The sequence below is a fragment of the Poecilia reticulata genome, chromosome 13 (assembly GCF_904066995.2).
Source record: "Poecilia reticulata chromosome 13, P_reticulata-male-v2, whole genome shotgun sequence".
NCBI lineage: Eukaryota > Metazoa > Chordata > Actinopteri > Cyprinodontiformes > Poeciliidae > Poecilia > Poecilia reticulata.
Window position 1 is genome coordinate 11834495 of NC_088842.1, and position 12048 is coordinate 11846542.

General features: G+C 40.2%; 1 protein-coding gene across 5 annotated transcripts in view; it reads left to right on the forward strand.

Moving 5' to 3' along the window:
- The window catches only part of npas1 (neuronal PAS domain protein 1), a 93418-nt gene that overhangs the window by 30027 nt on the left and 51343 nt on the right, over positions 1-12048 (forward strand). For 4 of the 5 annotated variants that reach the window (XM_008425732.3, XM_017308353.2, XM_017308354.2 and 1 more), the window contains exon 1: positions 3672-4207. The exons of the other annotated variant lie outside the window; for it this stretch is intronic. The gene's annotated coding sequence lies outside the window, so the exon portion shown is untranslated. Of the gene's footprint in view, positions 1-3671; positions 4208-12048 lie in introns of those variants that run through there. 5 annotated transcript variants of the gene reach the window in all.

The following is a 12048-nucleotide window of genomic DNA, read 5'->3' on the forward strand; positions in this document are numbered from 1 at the left end:
GACGTAACAGCTACACTTATAAACAGGAAGAAATGAATTTTACTGTCTATTAAAACAGAAACACATGAATTAAAAGATAAGAAGGAGGAGACGCAAATAAAGTGCGTTTTTTTCTACGAGACAAACAATTCTGCTTTTCAGCTGCATGCAACCTGTATTGGAAAGCAATCAAAAAATAGAATGCTTTAACAGTATTAAGAAGGAAAAGACAATAATTTCTGTAGGTCTCACAAGTATTCAAACTAATTAATCTAATTCAGACTTTTATGATCTCTTTTAAACGTAGAAAAATAGATAATGTAGCTCAGGCTACCTCAGGAGCCTCTAGACCAGTGGTCCCCAAACTTTTTCCTGTGACGGCCACATAACTTTTCCCTTCTCCGGTGGGGGGCCGGAGTCAGTTTGTAACAGAAAAAGTGTTACACGTTTATCACCTGGGTTGCTGGAAAATTATTTTTTGGGGGGGGGTGGCGTTTCTCGTTTGATTTTTACCCAGAAAGCACATGGGCAAAAACCGTTAGTGAAACGGTCACTGGGACTGCTAGTATATATTCCATTGAGGGAAAGTAACTTTAACATATAAATTCCTCATATGTTAACATAAATGCTTGTTTTGAAGTATAAGCTGCTACTTACAGGCATTGCTTCGAAGAATTCGACCTGGAATGCGGCGTTCATAACAAACACGTGTGTTCATCTGCTCTACCGCTAGCAAACAATAACATAAAATTCAAGCAGTTCCCATGCAAAACAAAACACCCACAGTTTACAGGACACACTTCTTGCTAAAGAGTCCCCTGGCGGTTGAAGAAAAATCCACATATAAACCGGAAAATAAGATATATGAAAAAAAATCTGAATGCTCTCTGGTATTGTTCAGGGGGCCGTGCCAAATGTGGAGGCGGGCCGGATCCGGCCCGCGGGCCGTAGTTTGGGGACCACTGCTCTAGACCTTTTCTCTGGAAAGATTATTCACAGTAATTTTGCTATCAGAAACACACAAATCATCAACCAAATAAGGACCAAATTTGCTGATAAGTTTTTTTTTATCTTACCTAATTGAAATGTAAGTTTTAATAAATATATATAATATATATATATATATATATATATATATATATATATATATATATATATATATATATATATATATATATATATATGTGTGTGTGTGTAATGTGCTTCAGTTTAATCAAAGTATATCAGAACATCTTCACTGTAGATTAGCAGGGCAATGCTGTTCTTGCTTCAAATTTCACAAAAAAGTACTCTCTTTGACCATGAAAATGTTATTGAATGCCCTTGGTTGCGTCCTATTAGCACATGAACTAACATCAAAATGTGAAACTGCACGTCTGCTGAGCTTACCATGCAAACTACTTCTCAGTCCAGCGTTCTTCCTAAGAACTGTTTAATGAGAAGCATTGTTGTGATGACTTTCTGAGGCGGCGTGTCAGAAAGAGTAGGAGTCATTTAATGCCAGTACCCAGACCTTAAATTACAAAGTCTAATATATTTTAAGTCATGTTTAATATTCAGCATTTTTATAACAACTGAAGGTAACATCGTTACTTGACTGTGCTATAAAATGGTATTAGGTGAAAATACATAAACAATTTGTTTGCTGCATTGCTTTCCATACATTTGTTCACTAGAAACTTCTCACTGTGTACCATACGACTGAGATTCGTTTTGGCAAAAGAGATCCCAAATCCTATTTGAATGTAATGAATAATTCAGCTATTTAAAGCACTGATCTTAAGTTTTTTTTTTTCTTCTACTTGTTAAAGTTGATTACTTTTTGAACGTTTCCGTTAAACTCACATTACACCTGGCAGTGGTGTGCTCTACAGGCTGTACAGGTTCCCTCAGACATGACATTTTATAATTTAAAATTTCTGGTAACCTAAGTTAGTTCAGCTCTGAACAGTGTTCTTGTCTGACCGCATGAATATCCATTTTGGCCACAGTCCCCTGTCTGGGCATGATTGGCTGGTCGCAGACTTTGCGGACACAGATTGCTCAGAGCTATGGGCATTAATGTGATTGGCAGCGGAGGAGCACGGTGAATTACAAACAGCAGAACCAATCAACAGCAGTTAAAAAGTTGGCCACATAATGAAACAGTTTGATAGGGATGCTACCTTTCTGTCCCTGAAGGTAACAAAATTACTTAGATTTTCAACGTAAGGGTTTAACACTAAGACGAAATATACAGAGCCCTGCAAAGTTCCCATTGAACATTTTCACAGTGATTAGCCGTAAACTCTGAAGTATTTTGATTGGGATTTTATGTGATAGAACAACACAAAGTAGAACATAATTGTGAAGTGTAAAAAAAACAAAACAATCTGTTTAGCTTCAGTCAGATTGGATGGAAAGTGTACATTTAGTTTCAGGCCTTGCTTCACATTCGACTGTGCCATTGTAACACATGGAGATATTTTTATCTAAGCTGTTTACTTTGTGTGGCTAACCTTTGTCCCAGTCCTAAGACTTTTGCAGCCTCTGACCGATTTTCTTTTGAGATTTATTTCCATTCATTATCCCATCAAGTCATCCCCACATCATGATACTACCACCACCATGTTTCACAGTCGGGATGTTGTGTTCAGGGGACACTGCAGAGTAAGTTTTCCCTCACTCTTAGGTTTTTGCTCTAAAATGTTTTATTTTTGTCTCATAAGCCTTACATACTTTTTCAGATTTGTATTTGAACCATTCCCTACCTAAAAACTGCTAATCATTTAGTTTTGGCTGTAGTTTTCCCATAAGATGTGGAAAAATTTGAAGAACGTATGAACATTTTTCAAGTCAGTGTATTTGGATATAACTTACTCTGTTATTGGTAATCGTTACTTTGATTGAATTTTTTTGTTCACGTAAAGTTTGAACTGGGATCAAAAATCAGAAAACAAATGATCCATTCTCATTTCTTGAATTTTAAGGTGGTTAAAACCGATAGCAGACCCTAAGCCAAAGTTTTAGACGAGAAGATTTTTACACTGGAAAATGTTGAAATAAAATAAAGTCGTTTTAATTCAGAATCTTTTCGATGTTTGATTGAAATGTTGGATACAGATAAGTTTCCAAAGAGAGAGAATCTTACATTTTCAGAGTAAAATGTCTTCGTAATTCATTTTGATGCTCTAGCAAGTGTCCAGTCGGTGTGGAAGCCCCCCTACAGTGACAAAAACAAGTGTTTACAGAACGCCAGTCACATTGTGCAATCTGTTTGAATGTGATGGAATCTCCCACTTGTTTCAGGCATCCTTTCTCCTTCCTTGTGTGTGTGTCTCTCTCTCTCTTTTTTTTTGCTGCTAATCAGCATTTGAAAGGGAGCTTTGACAGTGAGAAAGAAACTGAGAAAGGGGAAAAGGAGTGGGGGGGGGGGGGGGGGCTCGTGGAGGTGGGGGTAAACGAAAGCATGAGACACAGCGAGTTAGGGAGGGAGAGTCAGAGGGAAGCCGAGGCGAGGGGCTGTACAAGCATGCCTTTTATATTTACTAGTGACTGAGAGGGAGGGAGGCATGGAGCAGCTGAAGGCAGAGACAACTGGTGTGCACGGCTTTCCCAAGAGGAAATGAAAAGAAAGAAGCTCAGCGAGGAGAGTGAATGACTGAGCGGCGGAGAGGAAGGGTGGGAGGGAGCGCGCCGGCTGGAAGAAGGGAGGGTGGGAGGGAGTTAGACAGAGAGAAAGAGATTCTCACACTGGCTGTGTCCTAATCCGAGTCCATCTCCAAGACGCAGCGGAGCAGAGTGTTAGTGAAGTGATTCCGAGACTCGGGGAGAGCCGCATCAGCTCGTCACACACACACACACGCACACACGCATCCACACAGTCTCCTTCCTCCGCTGTCACAGGCACACACTCTTGCAACAGGATGCGTCCGGCTGCGCGGCCACGGCTTTTGTGAAAGTGAGGGGATTGACGGTGCCCACCCCTTCCTGACTGTCCCAGCCGGCCCCCCTTTGGCTCACACACACCGCGTCTGTTTGCTGTGTCTGAGCTCGGGGCGCTGCTGCTTCTGCTGCTGCTGGAGGAGGAGGAGGCGGTGGCGGTGGTGGTGGTGTCGGAGGTGGGGTGGGCACTGCCAGGGCAGAGAAGGGGGCACCTTAGAGGAGAGGAGGAGGGGGAGGAGGAGGAGAAAGAGGAAGACAACAAAGTGGATCAGATCAACCGCACGCGGATGGAAATGCCCGTCAGGTGAGTAGATAATAGATCTAACAACTTACAGTCCACACATACACACACACACACACACACACACGTATGCAGGCAGGCGTGCGGCTGTGCGCACACCGTTGCCGGATGAGCGCAGTTGGACACACACTTGCAAAGTTATTCTCATCCTTAAACTTTCAGTTTCAGTCAGAAATGTGTTTTGATCGACTGATTTGTTGTTTCATGCAACTGGATAAAGGTTCATGAAAACTTTTGAGCGTCAACAAAGTTCGTTTTTCTTCTCAAATGAGAAAAACTTGTGAGCACAGAACTTTTTTATTTATGAATAAAATGTAGAAATTTTAACAACTATGACCTTCATGTTAAAAGGTTTGATATTCTCTCCATATAACTGAGTGAGAGGATGGCACTTATTGGGTACACGTGTAATCAGAAAAAAACATGTAAATATAAACTATTAAATTAACATTAACGCATCATTTGATGAAATTAAACCAAACCGTCGTCCCTTGGAGGCACAACATCCATTTTTCTTTCTTTACTCTATTTTTATTTAATTTTATTTTTTTACATAAACTTCTTTGTGTGTTTCATAAGTTTAAACTAGCAAACCAAATTCATTGCTGTCCAGATAAGCCAAATAATCGTGTACGTTTATGTTCGGCGTGCTTGTTTGAATGCGTCTGCTGTTTGGAGATAGGAAGGCAGAGAGTGAACGGCATGTGTGCCCGTCTCCACCTGCAGAGGCTGAATTGGTCACAGCTTACTGGCTCGGTAGCATTCGCTGCCTTCGGGGTGTTTTGCAGCAGGTGGTCCAAATTGGCAGAATGACTGTGACAAACAGGCAGCATTTCACTGCTGCTGTAAAGTAAATAACAGCATCAAACCATCACATAGAAAACCCATGTTTTCATTTTCCCCCAACCCCCCACCCGTCTCTATGTCTTTTTTAATATTATTTCTCTTTGACAAGTGAAGCAAAAGTCAAACTCGATTACATTTAGGTGACGTTTTCAGTCCGATTCTGTTTATAAGCCTGTGCGTCGATCTAAATGTAAATATGTGCACGCCCATTCGAAAATTTATGTTGTGGGTTTTTGTGTAAATTGTGGTCTGTTTCAAGCGCCGCCGACAAGTTCATTTGCATCCACACCTGCTGAGGATGCAGGTGCCTTGCAGATACATTCCACCACAACACGAACTCGCTCCGATGTATGTGGATGAGGTGTCAAAAAAATGTTTGGAAAAATAAAAAGGAATTTCAGAACAAGTTTCCTTTTTTTCCTGTAGAACCTAACCCCATCGTAAAAATATGTACTTTAAAATTCATTACACCATGAATGTTTCCGCTTTAAGGATTGTAATTGCTTGAGCACAGATTGGCTCCAAAAGGAGCCAGAGTCCAAAGCGAATCATAGCACGGTACGGTTTATACCCCAGCCTCCTGAGCCGCTGAGCCTCTCCATCCGTTTCAGAAACTGCATGTGCAGGATGTTTTGCTTGCGACCTCTCTTTAGGCCCTTTTTATGAGAGCCAGACACAAGTTTATTTCCTTAGCTTTTCTTTTTTTTCTTTTGCATTTAAGGAGGTGCAGGTTTGTGCCAAAGGCAGAAGAAGTGAACTCGGGTTAAGTTCACGAAAGATAAAATATATCCTGACTACGCATGGAGTATGAGAATCACATGGGATGATGCCCTTGAATAAAAACACCAAGGCCTGATGGTGCAAAACTGGAAAAACCAGGATGTTTGACATGATGTGTTCCTGCTGCTTTGTCATAGGTACAATAATACTATCCATTACATTATCCAGAGTGAGTCAATATCATGACTGTTATTCTTGTAAACAAGAGAAATGTGTAAAAGTATTCTTTTACCCAGCTAACCAGCAGTGTGCAGCAACAGGTGAAGGAGGGGCAGGACTGTTCTCCACCAACTTTTTCTGGCATTCGATTAAAAGGACTTTAACCAGAAGAAGGGAAAGGGGTATGATGGAAGATTGTAGCTGTTTTAGAAAAGTAACTTTTTTTGTTTGTGGTAATTGGTCTTCAGCGGTTACCTGCTGCGGCCGTTACGAGACGAAATGGGATTTAATGTCATTTGTGAGCTCGTTTCTTTCTTTTCTAGCCTAATTTTTTCAAACACTCGCTTTTTGTGACATATAATGACCGTCTTCAGCTCGGCAGGTAAACACCCCGTCTCCTGCTCTCCTGTTTCTTTTATCTCTTGATTTTTTCTCCTCTCTCTGCTGCTCTCTTAGAAACACACACTCTAAGGTGGTCAGTGTGTTGACAGACAGTCGCTTGCACACTTCTTTGCTCTTGCCGTGCAAGCGATTGTGTACGTGTGTGTGTGTGCGTGTGTGCGTGTGTGTGTGTGTGTGTGTGTGAGTGTGAAGAGCGCTGACAGACAGTGTGTGGGTCTGTGACAGAGGGTGTCAGCGCGGTGTCAGGGAGATGTGTTTAGTGTCACACTCTGCTGACCTGATCTCCGGTTGGACTGTCCGCTCCGGCCCCGCTGTGGCTCCTTACATAACCCCCGCTGTCATTCACACAGACGCCCAAAGAGATCTGTGCACGCTCAAACACACGCATGCATTTGGAGATTACAGGAAATGTAACGGCATGCAGATCCCCCCCCTTTAAAGTCCAATATCAGTTTTTTGCGGCTTGTTGAGTTTTCAACATTTCCGCGATTCCGCAGCTTAAAGCAGAAATTAAAATATTCAAACAAAGCAACAAGTTTCAAACACTTTTCTTTCAAAGACAGTTTTGCTTTCCAAAAGTGAAGAACACCCACTCAGCTTGTGCAACTATTATCAGGCTTTCTGACATGTTTACCACACTCATCAGCATGTTCGCTTAAGCATGTGTGCTTCTTCAGTGTGTACTTTTAGTCCTGAGTCAGTGGCCCTGTGTGCCGTTCTTTGGCCTGTGGTTATTTAGAGGTCAGCACTGATATAGTGAAGCCTTGCAAGAGTGGATTTACAATCTGCTGCCCTGGATAGAGGGTTGAATCCATTTGGCTGACTTCTCCACAGTCAGAAAGGAGGCTTTTCTGTCAACTTTCTTATTTTTTCCATGTTTGTTTGCTTTTACAGAACCTCTAAAATGTTCTTCACCTCTTTATTGTCACTTGTCATGACAAGCTCCACATGCTGGACGTCCATGGATATTTTCTTTTATGGCTGAGTCAGTTCGGTCAGACATCATCATTTTTGTTGCCCAGAAAAAAAAATTGGATTAAAAAAAAAAAATTTTATCAGTCCTATCCAAATGTGTCTTAAACAAAGACAATGAATGACCAACTTTAATAAACCTACAAAGTCATCCCTAACCTCCTTAAATTTACTTGCAGATGTCAGTGGATATCTTTATGGAGCACTCTTTTCGTGTTTCAGAGTAAAATGATTATTTTTATGTCTATGCAATGAAACATTTGTGAATTACACTTCTGGGTTGATGTCATCTTTTACATGTGTTCTCCTTTAACAATGCAGCTTCTTCATTAGTAAGCAAAGAGCTCTGGAGGCTACTTGAACTCATGATGAAATATTTAACTGTGCAGCTCTTCATAAAGTTTAAACAGAGCGTATGCACATCCTTAAAAAGTCTTACATTAATGTGTCTAAAATGAAGCCCCTAAAAACATTCGCTTTAAATATGTTAGTGACAGATCTTAAATTTTATCTTGACAGAACAATTCAGTCTCATATTTTCTATATATATATTTTTTTTCTGGCAGGGCTTTTCTGTCATGCAAATGTTTGAATTGCAAACACACATCTTCATTGCTTTCTCTGACTTGAGGCTACCGGTAACTCATTGCTAACATACCTTTTTTCTAGCTGGTTAGATTTTTTTGTGTCTGTATTGGTTAAGTGCAAATTTATCTCCAGTTGGCTGGATGAAATTTGTACATTTCTGTGGAGAGGTATTAAATTTCATTCAAAAAAGTCTTAAATTTGAGTTGGTAAAACCTGCAGAATCCCTTAACTGTATCAAACCCTTAATCATTAAATATTGACAAACAGCCTAATTCATGTTTTTGTAAGTTGAATGCTTAAGACGTTTTTGCAGCCAGCTGACTGGCAGTGTATGGCAACAGGTGGGGGGAAAGGCAGCACTGCATTCCTTCATACCACCAAAGAAAACTTTTGTCTCTGTTAGTTTCTCTTTTACCCACTGAAAGCACTGTAAACAAACAGTCTGACTCATGAAATATAGTCGCACCATTATTAATAACTGGACAACTCTTATTTCCCTCAAACATCCATCGTGAGACAAAGTCCACCCTCTTTTAGTCCGCCTCTTTTGAAGTTTTGAAACACGTGAGGCATTTTTTGAGATTAATCAAGACAAAAAAAAAAAACTATTCTGCACACTTATGGTTTCAGCATCGTAGTTTATGTGTGCAGGTACAGCCAGGGATTTCTTATGTGTGTCCTGGGCTGTAGAGGACGATAATTATGACATTCTGTGTTGCCGCACGCCTGCGAGGAGCGGACATCAAAGCACGCACATCAAAGCTCTCCGTAATAAAAGAAGAGGCGGGACTAGATATTGATTACAGAAGGTGAACATTAGCAAATCTCCTTCTCTCTTCTTATTTGCCAGCGTCCTCATCTGTTCATCGTTTCCTTTCCTGTGTTTCTTTTTTGTGCTTATGCTTCCCCCGTCCCCTGTGTGCTCTCCGTCCACCCCTCTATCCCTCTTTAATCATTTATTTATTTGCTGATCTCTTTATTTTGCGCTCCTTCAGTTTTAGGGATGCTGCTCCCTGTGCTGGCTGTTATCATCATTCCTTCACACCCAGCCCAGAGCAGCTCCTCCTTTGCTCATCACTGCAGAGATACCTGGGGGCGGGCGGGGTCACGCTGGTCAAATCTAACGGCGTATTGATTCCATTAGATAATTAATGACCCAAGCAAGGGCCGCGGAGGAGCAAAAAAAAGGGGGGGGCGGGTTGAGTGCAAAGGATGGTGTGGGGCGGGGATGTGGATTGTAGATGATGCGAGTGCGAGACGTTCTTCTGGGGAGGGGGTGGCGGACGCCAGGGCCCCTGAGAGTTTAAGAGAACCTTGGGTTGGGAATCAACCAGAACTGTCAAGGTCAAGAGCAGCCGTAGCTTCACTACGGAAGCGGAATGCCGAGCGAGTCGGAATCGCGGGAGGGAAGGTGGAGGGGGGGGGTAGATCTTCATGTCCAGCAGCTGTCGATTGATCAGCGGCTGAAAAATTGTACATTAAAAAGTGTTTTGACTTCCAAATCCTCAGGTCCAACCGCGGCCGTAATGCATGATAAGTAGTTTTCAAGCCCTCCAACCAGAATACCAAACTTCATCTCCCCGGACGCTCCAGACACTCATTTACAAGCACTCAACAACATGAAAGGCAAAGATAGAAAACTAAGTACATCAAATATTCTGCTCATGTTACAGCCAACCATGTTTTCAACATCTTCCATGATATTGAGCGCTCTGTATTTGATAAGAAATTATTCAAAGGAATATCTCACACTGCTGTTGCATGCATGTGCCGTTTTTTTCTACCTTTTACGTTTGATGTAATTAAAGAGGAATGGTCTGCAGAGAACGAGGGGAGAGCTGTCTGCAGATCCTTAGCAGTGAAATGTTTCTATAATGATGAGAATTTGAACAATGCAATTTTTTTTAACTTATTTATGCTGGTGCAGAAATAGAAAAAAAAGTGAAAAGTTGAAGGAATTAGGGTTCAGGATTTGAACAATATGTTACAAATTTTACACATTTTAAGAGTTTTTTTGAGACTCTTAAAATGCAGCTTCATGTTTACTTATTGTGCAACTTTTCATGGTTGTCTTGTTATTTTTGTGAATTTCTGGCTATTTTGTAGTTTATGCTTCACTTTGGTCAACCATTGTTTTAAATCTGCCTTAGAAATAAATGTTGACATGAAAGCAATATGAATAATTTTTATAAAATTTGTGGATGACTACCTGGAATTGCAACTGCAGTGTTACGCATTTGGTGAAATGGAGCCAATTCAAAGGTGCTCAGCATCGCATAAAACAGCCTTAAAAAGAACAAAACAAACAACATACCTCATTTTAATAAGTAAAGTTTCAGGGAAACATCAATATTCACATTGATTAAACTGGGATTGATGTTGTTTGCAAAACCCCAAAACTGTAAGTATGGTTTTCATCGTCATTTTTTCCTATTTAAAGAACTTAATCTACTGCTGGCACTAGGAGAACACTAAGTTCACACTGCAGCCTGAAGTGACCCAATTCTGATTTTTTTGAGGTAATGCGACCTGTATCCGATCTTTTCATGGCAGTGTGAACAGCACAGGTCAGATTCTTTTTCGAATGTGACCCATATCCGACACGTATCCGATTCAAATGCGACTTAACGTTCAGGTCGCGTTCATCCGAACTGAACGTCACTGATTCTCAACAAATCTCACTATTCTGTGTCCTGATACGCGCAAGCGGGAAGAAAAACAACAACCATGACGGACTATATGAGGATTAAGTTGTTAATATGCTGCTCTGGCCGGACAACAACTTCAAATATGTAAGCTAAGCTCCATCGCTAGACTCCATGTTTATTTCCGCAAACAATAGACATTAATACGTAGACCCCTCATGGAGCGGGTCGGCCATATTGAATGTGGAATATATGCCAGTAAGCTAATACAAGTAAATGGCAATCAAAGAAATTACTAAAGAGAGCGTTTCCAACCTTTGATGTGATTACTTAATTGTTTTGGGGCATTTCTGAATAAAGAACACAATGTTTTATTTGATAGAAATGATTCTGATCATTTTTATATTGAAATTGATGAACAGACACACTTTTAGTGTTTTATTAAAGAATATATTTACATAATTCCATAATTTAATGTACTTTTCACATTTCAAGACAAGAAACAAATAATTTTCCTGTATTTATTTTTATACGGTATTGAGAAATGACTTTTGATTTATAAATCAATCATTGTCAAACATTAAACTACATATTTTTCTTACTTTTTTCCAGAGAATAAATATTTATTACAGTATGGCAACTCTGCTATTGACAGCAAAGACTGAAAATAATTCTAATAGAGAAAATAATTTTTATTTCATTACAAAAGCTACATTATTACACTAATACTTCAGATTGAGATATTTAAAAATAAACAAAAAGTGAAAGAATAAAACATTTATTTATTATACTGGGAACACTGGTCACAGGCAGGACTTCAGTCTGCTGGTCACACTGGGAGAACTCCAATGACTTCTGAGACGTCCTGGTTCACAGGCTAAGCCGCAAACGCTGAGCACTTCTTCTTTTTATGGCGGTTGGCAGCACACTTAGAACGCTGACGTTATTGCGCCCTCCAATGCGCATGCGGGACACTTTCAGGTCGTTTGCCCGTTCACACTGCAGAACGCATCGCATTTACTGGCAGTGTGAACGGCCCCGGCAAAAAAATCTTAATTGCCAAAAAATCTGAATTGGGTCACTTCAGGCTGGTCACTTCAGGCTGCAGTGATGATAATTAAGGTGTTTCTGTTTATTTTAAACAATAAACTAATTTATTGTGGGCTTCTGAGCAGTACAACTGCACTTAATGTAAACGGTGTTATAACTTTTACTGACAAAAAGACAAATTTATCATCACTGCAATAAATAACCATAAAAATATAAACCGCATTGCCCAGTACTAACAGAAGTACTGGGCAAAAAACATTTGCAACAACTTTTAACATTTGTTCTATTTATTAAATTTTTGTTAAATTTGTAGATGAAACAAACTACCACATAACTATTAGAATCAATAAAAATAGAACAAGTTGCTCACGTACAGATATAATATTCTGCTCAATGGACATA